This window comes from Pinus tabuliformis, chromosome 5_2, assembly GCF_031772625.1.
Source record: "Pinus tabuliformis cultivar Carrire ecotype Pingquan chromosome 5_2, CPIR1, whole genome shotgun sequence".
Taxonomy (NCBI): domain Eukaryota; kingdom Viridiplantae; phylum Streptophyta; class Pinopsida; order Pinales; family Pinaceae; genus Pinus; species Pinus tabuliformis.
This window is the reverse complement of record NC_142306.1, coordinates 785,899,863-785,922,795: the sequence shown is the minus strand read 5'-3', so window position 1 is coordinate 785,922,795 and position 22,933 is coordinate 785,899,863. Positions and strand designations below refer to the sequence as shown.

Here is a 22,933-nt window from a genome sequence, read left to right as displayed (position 1 = left end):
TTGGAAGGAAAACTCTGTGTGAAATCCAGGCACGGCGCACTAGCTGCGCACGGCGCATAGAGCTGATTTTCCCAATGCAAATTTGCACTGACGTGGCGCATCTACAAGGCACAGCGCACTGGATGTGCTGCGTGGCGCACACAGCCAGAAAGCCAAAAAATGGCCGAAATCTTCCCCAATCGCCCAAAATGCGCATGAATTTGAAAAGTTGAGCCTCCATCATTGCTCTTTGTCCAAATTTGGTTCTTCAACTCATGCCAAACAACATCCTTCTGTCATGGAAGCAGTTAGTTCTGATGAAAATAAATGTGGTAATGAGGACTACTAATTCTATCTAGTTTCTTCTTGTGGGCTATCATGGGATACACGTAATAGCTTGCTTAAATGGCGTTGTCCACGGCTAATCTTCTGACTTTGTACACCTTATTGATGAATGCGTTGAGTCTGGATGAGAATTTGCGCAAGCCTGCTGAGGCAACTCTGTCGTCCTGTGAAAGTAAACCAGGTTTCTGCTCCTGTCTCTGGGAGATCATTGCTGCAAAGGATTTGGATACACAAAATAATACTCGTTGGTTGGCATCAGTCTACTTCAGGAACAATATAAATCGATATTGGAAGCAGAGGCGAGATTTTCTAGGTATAAGTAGTTCAGAGAAACCATATTTGCGAAAGAAACTTTTGGAACTCATACAGGAGAAAAATCTTCAGATTACAGTTCAAATGGCTGTTTTGGTGTCAAAAATTGCACGCTTCAACTATCCAAAAGAATGGCCAGAGCTCTTCTCTATTCTTGTGCAGCAGCTTCAGTCCGTTGATATCCTTACCACACACAGGGTGTACATGGTTCTCAATCGAACATTGAAAGAGTTATCAACCAAACGTCTCACTGCAGATCAACGTAACTTTGCATAGATAACTTCTTAGCTTTTTGATTATGCATGGCATCACTAGCGTACTGATGTGCAAATGATTCTTCAAGAATTTTGTGCTACTGTTCAATCTCCTATAGGAACTGTATTCCTAGTGGACCATCAACGAACACTACAGTTGACATGTGAGAGATGGATGCTATGTTTGAAGACACTGCAGTGAATGGTTGTTTCAGGATTTCAAAGTGATGCAAAAAATATTCAAGAGGTTCCACCAGTTAAGGAAGTCTGCCCTTCCTTGTTGCAAGCAGTTCAATCTTTTCTTCAATATCGTTCTGTTTTTCACCAATGTCAAATTAATTTTCATCCCTTTATAGTGAAGACATGCATGAATTTGATGAAGGTTTTGATTGCAATTCAGAATGCACATTTGTATTCATTCAGTAGTCAATATGTTCTCCCTCCTATTTTGGAGTTCTGCTACAAGAAAATCACTGATCCAGAAGAATATGTCATTTCATTTGATCGTTTCTTGATACAGTGTATGATTTTGTTTGAAGTTTGTGCTTGAAAGTAAAGAGTACAAGTCCAGCAGCACTGGTCGTGTAGTTGGTGATACTGTTATTACATTGGAGCAAGCAAAGAATGATGTAGCCAATGAAGCGTTTACAAGAAGAACTATATGCGGGATAAGCTTTTCAAATACTGCAGAGAGTGTAATTTTTATAATGTAGACAACGGTGATGGTACAATAGTTGGCATTATTAGTCTTATGGGTGCTCTTGTTGTAGGAGGCCAGCTACAATTTTCAACTGCCACCACGTCTACTTTTATGTCCAGTCTATATTCTAGAATTGGGCAGTCTGAAGAATATAAGAGGCCGATTTGGATGGAAACCTTTGACAGGTGTACTCGTATCATCACATGCCTGAAAATTTGTCGCATGAAAATGAAAGCACCCCAAATGTCGTAAAGGATGCTAGTTATAAAAAATTGGTTTTGATTCAAATGAAAAAGGGAAGGTGTAAAGTCAGAAACCGAAAGCCAATATTAGAACGAAGAGATCTACCACAGCAGAGAGATAGGAATGGAGGCCTGTTTTTGTCTTTAGTCATGATTCAATGAGATTCACGCTACAGTTGTTGCCTTTTCATTGGTCATCAGAAATTTTTAAGTAAAATAATGGAACGTTGTTCTGTCTTTAGAACAGATGGATGGCTTTTGTTTGATCTTCATAATTTCAGTTGAAACAGCACCCTATTTTCATCGATTTGTTTTCCCACCTCTGGGTTTATTTATTGTATTGAAAATCATTTGTAAGGGGTTGGAGTTTCTAGGAGTAGTGTGGAGGAAAAACCCAGCGTTTTCATTGTACAGTTTTCCCAGGGAATTAATAAAATGATGCAGCTCTGATTCATGAGATTCATGTGGTATGAGTTTGGAATTTGTTGCTTCTTTCTGTTTCATATGTACTTTGTTATGTTTTACCATCCATTCATAATCATTTCTAGTTGAATGCTCTTGAGTAAGAAAGGTAGAATCCAGTTTATGCTCTGCCTTGTAAAGCATTCATACATAGTGTGTCTTCCTCTATCTAAAAAGGATTCATTTGTATGCCCTTTTTGGCTTCTCAACAGTCTTTCCAATCCATATTATTTCAGTTTGATTGCTAAACCTCCTGCCTATCTTGCCTCACGAAATACTTTGTGTCTTTGATTTAATTTCCCAACCATGTTGTCCTTTGGTCCCATACAACCCAGAAAATTCAATCATTCAATAAATCACCTCTTTCATATCTATTTACTAGCCTAAAATCAATTTCCCATTTGAAGTCATCTCAAGCCCCATTGAGACACCTTTCACTGAGACCCGGAGAGAGCCCTCTCCTATCCTTGTAGGGCTAGCTACGAGGCTGAGCGTGGTTTTTGGTTATGCTGAATTTTGCCTTCCTTCAGCCTAAGGCAGATTTAGGCTCTAGCAAGGTCTTTTATTTGAAAAACTTTATCTGCTAAGGGTAGATAATCTAAATCTCTATGAGGAGTAGTGACAGGAGGTACATTGAGGGCTACGGGGCTTCCATTTCTAGTTTTTGTGTATTCAGAGATGGAAATGGGGTTTTTGAGTGAGATAGGTGAAATAGGGGGTCCTCGGTTTCTTTACTGTAAGTTTCGCAACTAAATTACACTAAATTTTGAGGTTTTCAACGTAATCACAAAGGAAATTAAGTATTTACAGGGTTTCTGGAAGAAAACTTGTAAATACATGTTTATGGAGTGATTGGCAATGGAGTACTGGATGACTGGGTGCAAATGGTGGACTAGAGTAGCGTCAGATTGCAATTTTCAGGGCAGTTGATGGTTGGAGTACAAGCTGGTCGAATTCACGTTCAAGTTGCATGCATGAGTTTTTAGAATAATAACGGAAAAATAGATTAACTTTGTTTTTTATGCAAAGTCAAAGTTTTTGGTGGGTTTTGTGATATGGCAGGTGGCATCAGTGGGGAGGTGACTTGACGTTTTGTCATTAGCAGAAGGGGGTAAGCGGGTTTCATCGCACTGCTGTTGGAGGGTAAGTGGTATTTGGGGGTAGCAGTGTAATTCCATACATCTTTTGACACGTAGCATTGGCACTGTACATGAAACTTCTCACACCATGAACTCAGGGTCGACCAAAAGGCCCACGCGATATGAGCGAATACCGTCAAATCTAAAGGATCCAATCAGACGGTGGGTGGGGTAATGATGTGACTGATGGATAACAAGGGCGGGCCCGATAATAATTAAAGGAATTAATCATATTGGGGTTTGATTTGATTGGTTGGGAGAGTTATTAATTAGTCTGGATAACTAAATTAATCCTCATTAAATGGTGGCAAGGTTGGGCTCTTAATTAACTACAGACTAGTTAATTACTCACATATATTTTTTTTTTTTACGGTTATAATTAACCATCGGGGTAGGATATGTAATAATTTGGGGTTTTTCATAATATAATGGTACGGGCATGGGTAATTTTCTTCTATTTGGGAATTATATAATAAAACATTAATGGTTAATATGACCAAATGAATAAGAAAGCGCTAAGTCTAATGTTTTCCGAATGTATTTCATCATATAACATATTGACATAGACTAAAGTGTATGAAAGGGTTTTTATGGACATTTATTTCAATTTCCCTAAGTAAAATAAAATTTCACTTAGGAAACGTTTTATCAAAGGAATGAGTGATCTTATGGGGGACTAATGTTGATGAAAGGGACTTAAGTACTTTAGGCATTTCCAATTATTGGGATGAGGGTCTGGTCCCTCCAAAAGTCAGAGAAATGCTCTGAGCCCCTCTAACTATGGCAATTACCTTTAACACTTAGGGAATTAGTGAAAATTTTAGGGGAAATGAATGGGGAGGTTAATTATTGTGACTTTGAATGTTGATGTGCCTTCCATGTGATACATGCATTTGCATAGTGATGAAAGTAAAAGATTTAAGCATTTAAACTTAACATTCACCACACATTTATTCTACAACCATCATCTACTTACCCTTCCTACTTTACCCTATCATTTTCACTTCTTTATTAGGCTGCACTTACACTGGCAAACCCTTTTCAAACTTTCTTTTCTTTAACATAGTGATACCTATCTAAATATACACTTATTACATCCAAGGGCTCATATTAAACTGTTGAGCCCCTTTTATTCACTCTACCTATCTACTTATCTGCCAAGATTAAACTGTTTGGTCAGATCTTTATTCTCTATATTCACAACAGGAAATTGAAAATATGAACTAGTCAAGCTTAAACTATTTGACTATTCATGAATTGTGGCATAGGTGACAAGCTACACACAATTTTATTATACAAAAGTAAAAAGTAGTGGCATTTAGACTTGCACACTTTCATGGTCTTTTTTTTTTGTTGGGGTTCATTTTCTTTCCTTTTTTGACCTTTTCTTTATTCTTTTTACCCTTTTATTCTTTTTCTAGGGTATACCCTCTTTACATTTTTCAATTTTTTATTTTTCACAAACATGGAAAACCTTTGCGACAAGTAAAGGTATGAACATATTTCAAATCTAAACCAAGTCAATCATGATATATGACACCTATTGGTATAGGGGCATAATAGAGGTGAAGATCGAGGCGAAGGAGGAGGAGGAGGTCGAGGCTTTCTCCCATTACCACCATCACCTTTTTGTTGACTATAATATCTCCCTTCAACCATGGTTTTCTGTCATTGTACAACACTTTGACCATCTCAACCATATTAAAAAAACCTTTTCTAAATGATCTCTCATCCTTAGACATCAACTCTTGTCCTTGTCCTTCTTCATGTTCCATGACTTGTGGAGTTCATGGCCTCCTTGAGCCAATTTGAGGTTTACGTTCTTCAAGTGTTCCTTCTCCTATTTTAAATTTAGACCTTGTAATCATTCAAAAACCTTACAATCTATGACAAAACTTAAAAAAAAAAACATGCTTTGATACAAAACTGATCCATAAATAAAAAAAGTGAATATTTCATGAATTTTTTTGCAAGATAGTTTTTTATTTTAGGAAATGGATAGTTATTTCAAAAGCACAAAAACTTAAATAAATTTTACAAAATTTTAACAGTCAAAAATGGGCAAACATGCATAATTAAACACAACAAATTGATAATGCAGTTCACCCCTGCTGGGCTACGTCTCCGAGTCGAGCTTCCAATGGTGGCCTTTTTTATTATATGTTCAAATGATCAGAACAACAACATGAAAGATTCAATATGTAAAAATAACACTTTCACTGCGCCCAAAAATCCCAAAAACCCATGTTTAGGATCTTCTTGAGCTCAAAAACGTTTAAAAATGAGAAAGATAGGCCTATTTTTCCAAATTACTTGTAAATTGCTATACAAAAATGTTTGGCTCTACAAATTTGGAAAAACAATTGTTTCAGCCTGATTGGTTGGGTGCTTAGGTTGGTAACCCGCAAGTTGGGGGTTTGATCCAGCATTATCAATGGTGGTTACGTTGGTTTTTGGAATATATTGTTTTTTAATATAAGGCTAAAGCCCCTCCTAATATTCGCACTCCCGGTCATATGGCCACATGATACCGAGGGGTGTGGGCCATTTTCCATGTGCTCTGTCTAGCCCCATTGTTAGTTTCATGGATAATATATGCCTTGGGCTTGGGAATATAAAGGTGCCACGTGCTTCACCCTCGTCTTAACTGTTTTCTTTGTATGTGTTGCTAAAATCGAAGGGCTAAGCTGGTCGAGAGTGCCAGTTGACCCACCCATTGCCCCAACCTCCCCACTGTTACACATTACATATAACTGCCCTCCCATGTTTAAGAATAACTTCCTCGTAACTTGATTGTTTAGATGGTTTGTTGGTTAGTTGGAGGTCATACGGTCAAATCCTATGGAGGTTTTTGGTCAACATAACAATTTTTTAGCACCATTCCTGAGGTGACATGGAAGCCCCTCATTGTGCCACGTGGTACCCTCTTATTAGTCCATATGGTGGCCTGCGATTAGTCCATCTCATGAACATTCACACCAATAAAATCATGCCATGTGTCCTCACGGGATTGGCCAACCTACTTATCCATAAAACCTAGTCCCCTTGCTCACGTTAGCGCATAGTCTGCCACATCAGCATATAGTTTTCACAATAAACCCTACACTTTGACTTTTTTGTTATTTTCCAAAAACTTTAGAATGTGATAAATTCCTCATATAGTATCAGATTGAGGCAATTCAAGTGTCATTGGAAATAGAATGATGAGATCTGCGATTTGGGGTTGGTTTCATAATATTTTGAGAAATTTCATTTTGAGCATATTTTTTATCCCCTGGATCATTAGTGGTGTTCTTTTTAGGGGAAATTATGAGGTGGATCTTCTCTACTACCCTAAGAAACTAGATGCTAACATGATGGGTCGATAGGCAAGAACATTTCTAGTGAGAATATTGTGCATACAATTCTTAGAGATAGATATTATAAGCCTACATTTTATATGGATTTACATAACTTTGATAAAAAATGCAAAGTATGCCAGAAGTGTGTAGTGGGGAAAATTGAATCCTTTATATTGTTGTAGCCAATAGTAATGGAATCAAATTTCTAAAAATGGGTATTAGATATTCATTGATTAGATTAATCCTCATCCCTTTAAGAAACCACAATATATCCTTAATATTACCGACTATAGAAAATTCTGTAAATTCAAAAGCTCATACAATTTACTAAAGCACAAGACAAGAATCTACTTCTACTTTCAACAAGAAGAGGCCAATAGATCGATGAAAATAATATGAACAAGAAGAAGATAAATCAATGGCACATAACATAATAAGTATCTAGGGGAAGCCATTGCTCAAAAACTCGCTATCTATATTGCATATATTAGAAATATGAGTGAAGATACAAATCTTGTTCTCACTAGAACATTTCTGCACAAGTTTGCTCAACTATGTCAGTTCACAAGCTAGCTCAACCAAAACTCGTAGCCTATTCAACATTTCTCTAAGCTCCTAATCTCTTTCATTATTCCTAGGATGAATAGCCCATATTTAAAGAAAATTCATACTTCCAAAATAGTGCAATCCAAACATGGATGAATCCCTGATGCATGGATGATATTTACACTCCAATAAATAACACCACTGATAGTACACTATCCCTTCACTCTAGTCTCAACTGTGTCTTTCTTTGAATTAACATGTAAGAGTTTCTCATGAGGGAATATTTAGTTAACTGGAGCAGCACTAGTGGATGCATTAGTGCACCAACGGACTGTTAGTCATCTATTAGTTCCAAAAATAATCTAGAACTAATTTAACTGAACGTAACTCAGTAAACTGATTGATTTAATTTCCAACTCAAGTTAAACTCACACTGGACCCATAAAACTTAGGGATAACATATACATGACTACAAAAAGACTTCCAAATTTAAATTCCTAAGCTAATTAAGTTAATTAAAGTTAGTTAACTATTTACAAGTTTCTATGTGAATAGAATTCGATTCTAATTCTCAATTTAATTCAAGGGAAAATCAAATTGGAATTTCTTGTTTCCATTTCTCAACACTCCCTCTAAAAAAGAAAGGGCTTATCAGCTACCCCAATCTTGTCTCTTTGAAACTCAAATTCACATCTTGACAATTCCTTTGTCAAAATGTTAACATCTTGCTCCTTTGTGGGAATGTACTCTAACAACATAATTTGCCTCAATACACAATCTCTGAGATGATGATATCGAATATAATTATGCTAGGACCAATCATGAAAGACTGGATTTTCAGAGTGTTTGATACAACTCTGATTATCGTAGTAAATCACAGTTGGATCCATGTGCTGAACAAATAAACCAACGAGGATCTTCCTCATCCATATGGCCTCACATGTTTCCTAACTCGTAGGCATATACTGTGCCTCTTCTGAACTGAGTGCAACCAATCTCTGTTTCCTATTGTGCCAAGAAATTGTCGATGACCCAATACTAAAGACCCTCTTGATGTGCTCTTTCGGTTGGATGGACCCCCTGCCCAATCTTCATTGGTGAAGCCTTGAATATTCACTCCCTCTATCTGTTTGTATTATAATCCATACTGAGAAGTGCCCGTGGGGTATCTCAACACATGCTTTATCACCTTGCAATACCACCTGGTAGGCCTCACCATCACTTGACTAAGATGGCTAACTGCATAGAAAATATCTAGTTGTGTGTTCATAAAGTACATGAGTGAACCCACAAGCTACCTGTAAACAATAGTTTCCACTACTTCCCCTGAAGTAGCATCTACCTTCCTCCAATTACCTGATAGAGGAGTTTCCATTGGTTTGCTACTCTCCATATGGAATCTCCTGAGTATCTCATTAGCATACTTTCCTTGAGACACAAAAAATCCCCATCTCCCTTCCATACCTCCATGCCAAGAAAGTAATGCATGAGCCCCATGTCCTTCATCTCAAACTCTCTTGCAAGGTCCTCCTTGCAAGACCTGATCAACTGATCATCGCCTGTCAGTATGATATCATCAACATAGAGTACAATGATCAACAACTTACCTTCCACCACTATGTGGTACAAGTTCCCATCTTCTTCACTCTTCGTGAAGCCCAACCTGGTGAAGTAGCTATATATCTTGGTGTACAAAGCATAAGGTGCTTACTTCAGCCCATACAATGCTCTCTTGAGTTGGCACACATGCGACTTACTATCAAAGGTTTGAAAACATTTAGGATTCTCTATGTACACCTTTCCCTCAATCATGTCATTAATGAAGGTTGTCTTCACATCCATCTGATGTATCTTCAAACCCATATGTGCTTATAGTGCCAATATAGATGTATGGATGAGTGCCTTGCAACAAGAGCAAAGGCCTCATCATATTCAATCCCATGTACCTGTGAGAAGCTATGGGCCACAAATCTAGTCTTATGATTCTCCACACTACCATCTACAACTTGCTTTACCTTGTAAAGTCAGCTAGATATCGCCACTGACTTGTCCTCTAGTCTAGGGACCACATCCCAAACACTGTTACGAATTATGGACTCATACTCCTCCACCATTCCATCAACCCAAATCGGTTGTTGCATTGCTTCCTTAAATGAAGATGTTTATTTCACAACACATTCATCCATAAGAACCATGTATCTAGTGTACCTCTCAGGTGACCTCCTCTACTTGTGCTGAGAAGTGGGTGCTCCCACATTCTCGCGTGCATCATCCAACAATCTGTTAGCCTCTCTGGTGCGCTTTCTTACCTCTCTGGAGGACTTTGCCTGAGTGTATGTCTCCACTCTCGAATCCTTTGCATGTGGCTTCTCCAAATCAATTTGAGGCTCCTCAACCTTAGGGGATAAAAGCTCCTTATCTGCATGTAGATCAAGCTCCCTCTTAAGGGAAAATTTCATGGCCTTCTTCTCATCGAATCTAACATTCCTGCGAACCACTTTCATCTTGCTGGTCAGAAAGTACACTAGATAGTTGTGAGGTGTATCAGTGTACCCCATAAATATCCCAAACTATCTTGTTGACTCAAGCTTCTTCCATAAATCTTTGGTCAGATGGAAATATCTTGATGACCCAAAAATCTTGAAGTGACCAATATCTTGCCTGTTACCAAAATAAGCCTCTTTTGGTGTCTACAGCTCAAGTATCCTATGTGGGATACAATTCTAAACATCAACTATTGTGTTTCATGCCTCAACCCACAAGTGTAGTGGTAGGCCCTGATCATGCAACATCACCCTTGTTGCCTCTACTATGCTTATGTTCTTCCTCTTAGCCACCCCATACTGTTGAGGGTTATAGGGTGTTGTTAGCTCTCTTTTAATCCCTTCTATTGCATAGAATTTCTTAAACTCATTTCATACATACTCACCACTATTATCACTCTGTAGAGATTTATCCTTCCTGCTCGACTCTTTCTCAACCAATGATTTAAATTCACAAAACTTTGTGAAAGGTTGATCCTTTTTCTACATGAAAAATATCCAACATTTGCGAGAATAGTCATGAACAAATATAACATAATACTTGTGTTTGGTCATGGATGCTATCGATAATGGTCCACACACATCTGAATGGGCTCGCTCTAAAATAGCCTTTGTTTGGTTGTCTCTATCGTGAAAGGAATACTTGGTGTATTTTCACAAAGTAAACCCCTTGAATGTATCAACTTGCTTAAGTGTACCTTTGGGAAGGTCGGTAGATATCTATTGCAGTATCTTTAAAGCCCCATAATGAAAGTGGCCCAATCACCTGTGCCATAACTTGCCAACATCTTGGATCTACAACCTTTCTGCTTTTGTGCTCAAATCATCACACTCCTATGGCTCTATCTTATAGAGATTCTTCACCCAAATCCATGTTTTCTTTACTTGACCTATGGCTATGTGTCGAAGGAACACCTTTCCTTTCAACAAGATCATGTCATAGCCCCTTTCCTCAAGCATGGAAACAAATACCAAGTTCTTCCTCAGCCCCAACACATACATAACATTCTTCAAGGTGAGTGGATCCACATGCTCTCTATGAAAGGTAATCGTCCCCAATCCGATAACATTATACTTCCCATCGTCACCCATCTCGATATGCATCTGGAGATATTTTTCCTTGAGGTCACTTAATAACTATTTTTTTCCAGTCATGTGGAATGAAGCTCCACTTTCTAAGTACCATACACTTCCCATCATTGATGATACCATGCATGTAATGAGGAAAAAGTCCAATTCGAATTGACAAGCCAAGGCCTCACCCACCGCTCCTAATGAAGACTTCTTCTTAGAATTCTTGAATAGAGAAATTGTGGAAAAATGGCCTAGCTCATGAATATGAATGAACTTAGCTTTCATCATGGATTTATTCTTACCTCCATTATAAGAATCTGATTTGGAATGTGAAGCTTTCCCTTTCCCCTTCTCCACCTTAATTACTAAGGCACAATTCTCTTCATCAGTATTGTTTGATGAATAGCCATCCCTGGTGTTCCTCCTAATCTCCTCTTGCAACAAATTTAACCTTAGTCATTCCCAATCTGGAAGATTCTCCCGACCATTGACAGAGTCCTGATAACTATGCCTACTCTTTGAGAGTCCTACAAGAGAAAGAATCACCATATCCCTCACAACCGTGATTCCAACACTTCTGAGTTCATCACGACATTGAGTGAACTTAGTCAAGTATTTTGGAATAGTCTCGCCTTTCTCCATTTTGATTTTCAAAATTTTTCCTTCAATGTCAATTTCCTTTGGTCACTCCTATTCTAATACAAGTCTGTCAATTCTTTCCATATAGCATACAAAGTATCCTTGCCATGGAGACTCGAGACAATGTTGTCTCAAACTCCCTCAAGGATTATCTGCCTCACCTTCACCATACACTTCGTCCATTTGAACAAATTTTGTGCATCCGATGTTGTTGGCTGAGGAACTTCTTGATGAATGAATTCCTTAAATCCATTATCCTCTAGCACAATCTTCATTCTGTACCTCCAAGCTATAAAATCCTAGTTGCCTTCCAAGGTATACTCAAGCCACAAACCATATAAAGCCACCAGTTGATCCTAAAGTATGTATCCCAAATTCGAATTTCACCTGTAACCAAAAATCAAAACTTTAAATCTCCTATATTATACTATTCTCAGCTCCGATACCGTGTAGAAAATCTCATAGATTCACAAGCTCATGTAATTTACTGAAGCACAGGAAAAGAATCTACTTTTACATTGAACCAACGAAAGCCAATAGATCGATGAAAACAATATGAAAAAGAAGAAGATAAATCAATAACACATAACACAATAAGTATCTGGGGTAATCCACTGCTGAAAACCCTGCTATCTGTATTGCATATATCAGAAATATGAGTGAAGATACAAAGCTTGTTCTCACTAGAACAATTCTGCACAAGTATGCTCAACTCTCTCAGCTCACAAGATAGCTAAAGCGAAATCCTTAACCTATTCAATAGATCTTCAAGCTCCTATCTCTTGTGTTATTCCTAGGATGAATAACCTGTATTTAAAGGGAACTCATGCTTCCAAAACTGCACAATCCAAACATAGGATCAATCTCTTATTCATGGATGATATTTACAATCCAGTAAATAATACTATTGATAGTAGATTGTCCCTACACTTTAGTCTTAACTGGGTCTTTCTTTGAAATGACATGCATGAGTTTCTCATGAGGGAATCTTTAGTTAACTAGAGTAGCACTAATGGATGCATTAGTGCACCAACTGACTATTAGTTCTCTATTAGTTCTAAAAACAATTTAGAACTAGTTTAACTAAACTTAATTTAGTAAACTGAGTGATCTAATTTCCAACTTAATTTTAACTCATGTTGGACCCGTAAAACTTAAGGAGAACATATACATGACTACAAAAAGGATTCCAACTTGAAAATCCTAAGCTAATTATGTTAATTAAACTTAATTAACTATTTACAAGTTTCTATGAGAATAGAATTCGAGTTTAATTATCAGTTTAATTCAAGGACAAATTAAGCTGGAATTTCTTGTTACCATTTCTAAACAACAACTATTTCATATGGTGCACACAAGTTGTTCCACTAACCAAGGTAAATGATTAAGTAATAATCAAAATTTTGGATCAACATCTAATTACCAAATTTTAGGTTCCAACCCCTCTTGTATTTGGTAATACCACTTATTTTTCTTCATTAAAGTTAATTGTTTTTTTGGATAAAGGACATATTCTATGATATTCCACCAACTATATTCCTTAGGGTAATGGTATGGTTGAAACTACCAATTAAGTCTTATCTGAATCTTGAATAAAATTTTAGATAACCACTAGAGAAATTGGAACAATGAACTATCTAAGATCCTCTAGGCTTTAAGGTCACTCGCAAAGCCTCCTTAGGAAAATCCCTTTATTTCCTTGTTTATAGAAACAAATATATATTACATCCTAACATATTATTTCCTTCCTTGCAATCGTCCTAGGATTATCATGAAAAATAGTTTCGAGAAGTTAAAAGAAGGAATAATAGCTCATTCAAGCTTGAGGAAGAAAGCGAGTAAGAAAAAAGGAAGTTTTATATCCACCAATAGACCTTTAAAATATGGTTTGATAAAGAAATTTCTAGTGATAGGATTTTGAATAGGATAGTTAGTTACAAATTTGGGAATGCCAAATGATGACAAATAGAATCATTTCAAGTTTTAGTATTTATGCCTTAGCCCCTATCTGGTTAGGAAATATATTGGCCAAGGCACTGATAGATTACAAAATGTTGAGGTAAATGTCGATATTCTCCCTATCAATGAGAAATATTTGAAAGATTACTTTTCCTACTTTCCTTTTAAGTAGGAAACTCGTGAATAAAAAACTTTCTTTCCAACCTATTTAATTTTAGCATTTGTTCTTTCATTTTTCTACATTCCTACTAATTTATTTTTCTATAATTGATTTTAGTTTTATGTTTCCTTTTATTCTCTTCCAAAGGAAGAATAAATTTGTCCTTAATCATATATTCTCATACAATATGTTTCAATTTTTATTCTCAATATTTTATGTCCATATTATTTCACTACCAGGCACATCCGTTGTAGAATCCAAGGAAATTTTTTTATGAGAAAAATAAGGAATGCCCTCGTACTCATATTTCTCATTACCTTTATCTCTACTCAAAACTCATGTTTATGTGAGAGAACACTAACTAAACATCAATTAAGCATGATAAAGTTTTTATTCTGTCCTTAGTCAATTTAATAGTTACTTCCAAGGCCACATTGAATTCACATTAATGTTAGAAAATGTTCAACCTAGAAAAGAGTGGAATGATAAAGATGTGATTCTATTAGAAATAATCTCATAATAGAATAGACATAAAAGTAATGTCTCAACAACAAGTGTGATTCCCCATTCTCCTCCCTCTATGATCTACATGTTTTCAAAACATAAAAGTGGTAGTAGTAGATATAGTGAATAAAAAATAGGTAAAGGCTCGAAAAAGACATTGCAACTTGCATGGGACATGTAGTTATCTCTAGCATGGTTGTGGATACTTACAAGTAGTAAATCAAGGCTTGTGATGCTGGGGTTTCTCCATCTAGTCTATGGATTCTTGGAGGTAGTAAAGAAATACCACAAAATTGGAACACTAAGCCCACAGTATCAACGCTATTTCACATAAACAGCTCGTGACAATGCATTGATCTAAATGAAAGAACTAATTCAAGGAAAATAACATCGTGTTACTACCTGAGGAGTGTAACTAGCGATCTTCTCTTGATGGAAATGAACCCTAATTTGGTTCTCTTAGTCCAATTAAGAATGAATTGAATTAGATCTACTCATCAATGCTAAAATTACTTGTTCTTAAGCACTAGTAATTGTTTCTAGGATTATTATTAGACATTCATGGCCTTATGCAATGCATCCCCAACAATTATTCTACACTGAACATCTTGCCTTACTATTTTGATTTTGACGCATCTTAAGAATTTATTATTTATCATGCTCAATATAGCATCAAGGCCCTCCCTGTATAGTCAATTTTGGAACTACCTTTTTTCTAAGGATGAAATCAATGTACCATGATATTTATTATTCAACTCATTAGTGTATTAGACTTATGATTTGACACACAAGAAATTTATTTTCTTCCCATATAAAATCCTATAAACATAAATTCCTTGATAAACATATTATGAAAATATTATCCAAACAATAAATGTGATTCTGTCTTCGTTTGCACATTTCTCTATCTAATTCCCTCTCAATTAACAAGGTCACTCCTAGAACAACCGTAGGAAACCCATTTATGTCCTAGTTTATAGAAAAATAATTTATCCTACCTCCTACTATGTTATTATATTCCTTCAAATTATCTCGAGATTCTCATAAACAATAACTTTCCGAAATTTGAATAAGGATTAACACCTTACTCAAACTTGAGGAAGAAAGGTATAAAGAAAGAAAATCACAATTGACAAATAAACTATTAAAATATGGTTTGGTAATATATTTTTTTGGTGACCAATAATTTCAAATAGGAGACTTAGTTGTAAGTCGGGATAGGCCACATGAAGACAAAAGGAAACATTCTAAAGGAAAGTTGTGGTTTGGCCCTTACCTGGTTGGGGCAAAACATGGAAAAGGCACCAACATATTACAAAATTTTGAGGGTAATGTGGGTCCACTCCATCTCAATGATAAATTTTGAAGTTTTACTTCACCTTATTTACTTCTACGTAGCTAAATTGCGCATCAACAAATTTGTTTCCCAAATCATTTCATTTTAGCATTTCTGCTTTCAATTTTCTACTTTTCTAGACATTTTATTTTATAGAATTTATTTTAATTTTATGTTTTATTTTATTTTATTTGAAAATAATAATATTTTCCTTTATCATATCTTCATAGGCCATCTGTGTCAAAATATATTCTCATTTTTTACGTTTTCCTTCTTTCATTGACCAAACATATGAATGGTAGAGAATCATGGAAATTGATTTGTGGGAAAACCAAGGCATGGCCGTGAGACTCATACTGTCGATTATCTTTATGTAATTCTCAAAGATCATGGCTATGTGGTGGTGCACTCGCTAAATAATAGTTTAGAATGAGAAAGATCTAATCTGAAATTAGTCAAGTCACTAATAGCTTTTATGGCACCCACACAATTCTTACTAGTGTTAGCAAATGTTCAATCTAGAAATTAGTGGAGTGATCAAAGTTTGATTGTGTTAAAAACTAATATAGACCATATTCATTATGGATCTATTAAGAACCAAGGTGGGCCAAATATCTCTATGGACAGTTTTAGGGGTTAATATTTTCAAGTGGGATTATTTTACATGATTTTCCAAGAAAAAAGATTTGTGGATTTCCATTTTTTATAAAAATGATTCACCTAAATTTTACAATATAAAATTATTTTACTTTAAAAATCGCCAACTCTATATAGAGAGCATGTGTACAATCATTATAAATCTGAATATTTTTATAAATACATCAATAAACATTTTACAGTTTGCATATTAGGGACTAGTGAAATTTGCGAGTGTTTTTAAACTTCAAGATAGTTTTCCATCCTTAAAAATTTTCCCTAAATATATCGAGGGGAAAACCTCTTTTTTGAGTGAAAATTTTGAGAAACAATTTCACCTCGAGAGATTTCCCTCCTGTCACTATATATTATGACCTTCATATTATATATTTTTATTTAACTCTCTCATGATTATAAAGTTAAATAAAGATTCCTCTAATAATCTCTTATCTTTCTTTTCAGTTTTTGACCTTTTATATTTTATTTTATCTTTTAAAATACAATAACTACACATTATATTCCTAGCATATAAAAATATAAAAATGTTTAACCTTAAATTTTCATCACATATTGGTAACATTTTTCATATACCTATAACACTATAGAATTAATCATTATCACCTTCAATGAAAACATAGTAATCATCTATTCAAACTTTTTACATTACTAACTTAATATAGTAAATTAATGTAGTAAAAGTAAAATGGTAAAAGTAACCATTCCACAAATATTCCAAAATATCTAGGAGAATACTTTTAAGAAGAGAGTAAAAACATGGTGAATAACAAAATGGTTGATTTCTATAAAAAAATTCTCTGCACAATCCTTTCCCTCTGGACAAACTGTAAACTCTATGCATTTTGTACATCTTTTCACTAGTTGACTACACATATTGTTTTTGCCTCTAGACAATGCTTTAAACCTAATTTATAATGCTTTAACACTAACTTATAGGTATAAATTATTTATATATATATATTAAATGAGAATAATTGTAGCAATATAATTGTAAATCAGAAAATATTATACTAGGAAATATGTTATACCATTTTTGGTGTATTAAACATATTTTATGGTGCTTTAACCCTAATCAATAACGATAAATCATATTAAAAACTATTATTTGTATTAAATTATACTAAGAATAAATATAAATCATAAAATAATATATTAAGTATCTTGTTGAAGTCCTGAAATATTTTCTTTTTTATAACATTTTTACTTTTCTTTCCATCCTTTTCAAGATAATTTGCTAAATTTTCAAGTTGAAAGGTTATGATCAAACAACACAAAATGTACAATGCATTCATGGTTTATAACCTATTGTTTTTTTACGAAATTTAATCAAAACATTCCTCTAGCTTCTAAATTACACCCATTCTACAACTAACCAAATATTTTGGAACCATATCCATGGTTACGCAGGTTCCAACGCACTTGAGAAAGAGTAAAGGATATAGATAGATGGAAAATGCTTTACATATGGACATCTAACTATCAGACTCATATGGAAACTCATATGGTTCAAGAATTTTAATGGTCAAACCAGAAGTCAACTCTGGTTATAATACTCCAACGATGCACAAAATTTAAAGGAGAATCATGGCATCATCAAGCAGGTATGGAATTAAAAACTAAGAGTTTGGAATCGAAAGCTATGATATGTCAAATTTAAATCTTTTCATGATTTGTTTTTTCCATAGAAAATCATGAGAAGAATAATTCCTTTCTTGATTTAATCTCTTAGTTGTCAATTAAAAACTAGCTTCTCGGCTTCTAACTATAATTCAACAGATGATTATACAAATCCTTGGAGTGAAGCAATGAACATCTTTAATTTTTTAATCATTTCATATTGAAAATTTGTGTTTTTAATACAAGTTACTATGTTCCTTCGGTGATTAACGCATGAGTGAATAACTCATTTATTAATATCATTCTTACGCTCAACATGAGGGACTCTTGAAGAGTTGTGAGTTAGTTTAGTAATTAGTTATATTATATGTTGATTTATTTCATAGGTAGTTTATTTTCACTTCAACTAGTTAGATGCTTTTGATTCGTACTTTGTTAATTAATCTCATGCTTTCTGTGATCTAACATTAGGTACTTTTCACGAATGCTCATATATATTAAAAATACCAAAAATATTTCTTTTTCATAGTTTTTTGTTTTTTTTGTTTTCTTTCAATTATTTATTTTAGATTCATGAATTAATGACCAAATCGACTCTAGTCTCAATTACACACACTAGTAACTCCTCAACGTTATATTTTGGATTGTCATTTTCAAGTTTTGTTTCTGAAACACTTAGATTAAAGTTTTCCCTTTGTTGAATAGAGTAGAGATTTTGGTTTTCAAATATTTAGAATAGAATTTCAATTTTCTACAAGTAGAATAAGATTTCAATTTTTCTCATTACAATTAGAGTACGTTTTGATTCTTGTTAAAGTAGATTAAGTTTCAATTTAGTTTGGTAGTTTAGAACTCAATTGATTCCACCTTGAAGATTAATTTTCTTTTAAAAGAATAATTTTGATGAAAAGAACATGTGCTTAGGAATGATATTAGTTAATCTAGTTGTATTTACATTTCATTTCAACCTCGTCTTTTAAAATAGAAAATAGAAATACTAGCATATATTATGTACATGCACTTCACAAGTACAGGAATCTTGGTAGACAATTAATGAAGTAATTTAACCATCAAGTAAATTACCTAAAATTTTTGAGCCATTTCAAAGGAAGTGTTTATATAATTTATTTTTGGTTTTCATATAATCTTAAATGCATTCATCCTATAGATGCATAGTTAAATCATATTAAAAATAATCATTTGTAATGGATGTATAGAGAATGAGATTCTGGGGGTAGATTTTTAAGTAGAGGTAGAGTAAATAATTTAATACCAACATCACCACTCAAATCTAGTAGACCACATAATGCCGCACCATCCACTGACACTCGTATTACATCAATAGCAGGTAGACATAAAATTCTTGAGGTGCACATGTCTGAAATTCAACCCGGGGACTCACTAGCTTCTTTTACGGAAACTGTAGTTGAAGAAACTGCATTCCCTACTGAAAGAGTTATGTTTCTTTCTTCCACAGAAGAACAACGCTTAGGAAAGGAGTTAGAGGTTCCTAGTGAGGAAGAGGAAGAACTTTTTTCTAAGGTTCCATTACTAGAAGAACTAGAGGAAGAAGGAGAAAATCTTATTGTTGAACCTTATATTAGCTCTGAAGAATATACAATGGTAGGAGAAGTGCACAATGTTGATGGTGAACTTAGGATTGGTGGTGGAAGAGGAAGAGGAGAAAATATAGGGGGTGGTGGAGAATGGGGTGGTAGAGGAGGAAGGGGAGAACCAGATCCTTATGGACTCCGTATTATTATGATGTAGATTTGCAACTTCTCTGGAAATTTTAATTGAAATCACAAGACACAAACCTAATCTACAACTTTGTGGAATTTAATTCAAAACTTATAACATCAGTCACAAACATGCAATGAGAAATAACACACATGCACAAAATATTTTTTTCAGGGAAATAAATCTAGTGAAAACCATAATGCTTTCTTGCATTAATCAGATGAATAAAGATTTATTACAATTTCTTTCTCAAATGAGCACAACGTGTAACTGAATAACCTATCTCTTTGCTCACTAAGGAAATATGTCCTAGACTTAGTCAATTTCTTCCTCTGGTTGAGCCCCAAGTTCCTTGCATAATTTCTTATGAAATTAGGCCCCTATTATTTAGGAAATTCTCCAAAATGGATTATGCAATTCCCAAAGTTGATCATCTAACTACATGCAACACTTGTACACTCAAGAATAGTCTACAATTGATGTTACAATACCATATAATATCCACCACAGCTAGGGAACTCAAATTCTCAGAATGCACTAGGTATTTTGGGTTGATTGATCAGTTAACTAGATGATCACTGAGTTTGACTGAAGTTCCATTCCAGAATTGACCTTCCACTAGTTCCTCTAATAGTTAGAACTAGTTTTATTGAAAACAACTTGAAATAATTGACCTTGATTGCTACAAATTAGAAATCACACATGATTAACTAAAATATAACTCGAACAACTCAAATACATTGAGTTAATTGAGTGAAAATATCCATGACACCTCAGTTAATTGCATCCAAGGTGTATGTTGTTGTGGAAATTCAAATTTTCCCAATTTAACGAAGACAAAATCGAATTGAAAATTTATTGCTACATTTTAAACACTCACTCTCAACAAGAAATGGATTATAAGACACCCCTCTCATGCACCTATGGAACTCAAACTTCCCTCTTGACAAGGACTTTTTCAAGATGCCATGAAATACACGATTTTAAGAGAGCTTGATGCAAATCTGAATATCAGAGCAGATCACATTTGGATCCATCATTTAAATAAAGAGTACCACACCTATCATTCTCATCTATATCACATGAAATGTTTCTCTATTTGTAGCCATGTATTTTTCTTCTGTCGAGCTGAGTGCCATAGATATTTTCTTCCTTTTTTACCAAGAAGCTATTGCAGAACCAACACTAAAATTTCCACCTCATGTACTCTTCTAGTTTGATGAACTCCCCACCCAATATGCATTTGTGAAGCAACACAACTTCATTCCCTCTATCTATCTATACCACAGTCCAAACTAGGTCGTGCCTCTTAGGTACCATAAAACATGCTTGGCTTCCCTCAAAAATAATTTTGTTGGCCTAACCAAAGATTGGTTTTGCTGGTTGAATGCATAACACATATCTGGTCATGTGTTCAAAATGTACATTATTGAACCCACTAGCTGCCGATAAATGATAGCATCCACTTCTTTGCCTGACGTGGTATCTTCCTCCCTCTAGTTGGTCACTAGAGGTGTCTCCATGGGTTTACAAGTCTCCATGATAAATATTTGCAATATCTCATTTGCATACTTTCCTTGAGAGACAAACAATTCCCCATCGCCTTGCCATACTTCCAACATGAGGAAGTAGCGCATGAGACCCATGTCTTTCATTTCAAATCCTCTTGCAAGGTCCTCCTTGCAATAATTGATCAAATTCTCAGCACTGGTTAAAATCAAATCATCAACATATAAGTTAATAATAATAATAAACTTAGCTTCTAATTATATATTTTAGAGGTTTTCATCCGATTCACTTTTGGTGAAGCCCAAACCAATGATATAGCTATCAATCTTAGTGTACCAAGAACGGGGTTCTTGCTTGAGATTGTAGAATCTCTGCTTAAGTATGAAAACATTATACTCCCAATAAAATGTCCCAAATCCATTTGGTTGCTTTATGTAAACCTCCACCTTAATAGCCCCATTGAGAAATGTTGTTTTTAAATCCATCTGGTGGATTTTTCACCCCATCTGCATAGCCAGAGCAATAATTGATCTAATGGATGAGTACCTTGCTATAGGAGCAAAGGTATCCTCATTGTAAATTCCATCAACTTGAGAGTACCCCTTGGACACAAATATGGACTTATATTTTTTTATGCTTCGGTATGTTGCATTCTTTACCTTGAAAATCCATCTCGAACCCGCAACTAATTTATCTGTTGTTATTGGGACCACTTCCCAAACATTGTTCTTTAAATTGGATTAGTATTGCTCCACCATTGCATCAAATCATATTGGTTTCTCTACTTCTTCCTCGAAATAGGATGACTCAGTCTCTACACTATCATTCATTAGAGCCATGAATCTGGTGCACTAATTATGTGACCTTCTCTACGTGCTCAAATTTGAAGGAGAACCTGCATTTTGCCTCGCATCCTGCACAAGTCTCTCAACTTCCCTAGTTCTTTTCCTACCCTCTCTGGATGGTTCTACTAGAGTGGTTTTCTCCACTCTTTTATCCTCAATTTTTGACTGCTCCACAACTTCCTGAGGCTCCTCCTTTAGAGATAAAATCTCATCTTCTAGTGGGATCAAAAGCTCCCTCTCAAGAGAGCATCACATCTCTTTCTCCTCATCAAATTTTACATCCCTTAGCACAAATTTCATTTTGAGGGATGGAAAGTACATGCAATAGTTTTGGGGAGTTTCTATGTAACCCAAAAATACCCCCAAATTTATTGTTGGCTCAAGATTCTTCATTGATTCTTTTGAGACATGGAAGTAGTTGAATGCTCCAAAAATCCTGAAGTGTGAGACATTCAAATTTCTCCCCGAGAAAGCCTCCTCCAATGTAATCATGCCTAAAATCTAATCAGGACTCTAGTTCTACAAATATATTGATATTCTGAATGCCTCTACCCATAAGGGCAGTGGGAGGACTAGGTCATGCAACATTGCCCTCATTTCCCCTACAATCCTACCATTATTTCTTCAAGCCACCCTATTCTATTGTGGGTTGTGGGGTGTTGTCAATTCTTGTCGACCACCTTCTTTCAAACATAATGTTTGAATTCATTGGACATGTACTCAACTCCATTATACCTCTTAAGATCCTTCACCTTCTTGCTGGTTTCTTTCTCAACCAGTGCCTTGAATTCTACAAACTTGCAAAATGTGTCCTCCTCCTTCTTTATGAAGAAGATCCAACACTTCCGCGAGGTCATCAATAAAAATGACAAAATATTTGTGTCTAGAAGTGGAAGATGTCGAGAAAGGTCCATGAAAATCATAGTGGATCCTTTCTAGGATTGCATGTGTTTTGTTGTCCTGATCATGGAAGGTGGATTTTGTATACTTCCCCAAGGTAAATCCTTTGCATACACCTTGCTACTCAATTTCT

The 22,933-nt window shown here is 35.2% G+C and overlaps 1 pseudogene; it reads left to right on the top strand.

Annotated features, from left to right (window-relative positions):
- Positions 1 to 384: 384 nt before the first annotated feature.
- LOC149161640 (uncharacterized) lies at positions 385 to 1,603 on the top strand (annotated as a pseudogene).
- The last annotated feature ends 21,330 nt before the right edge of the window (positions 1,604 to 22,933 follow it).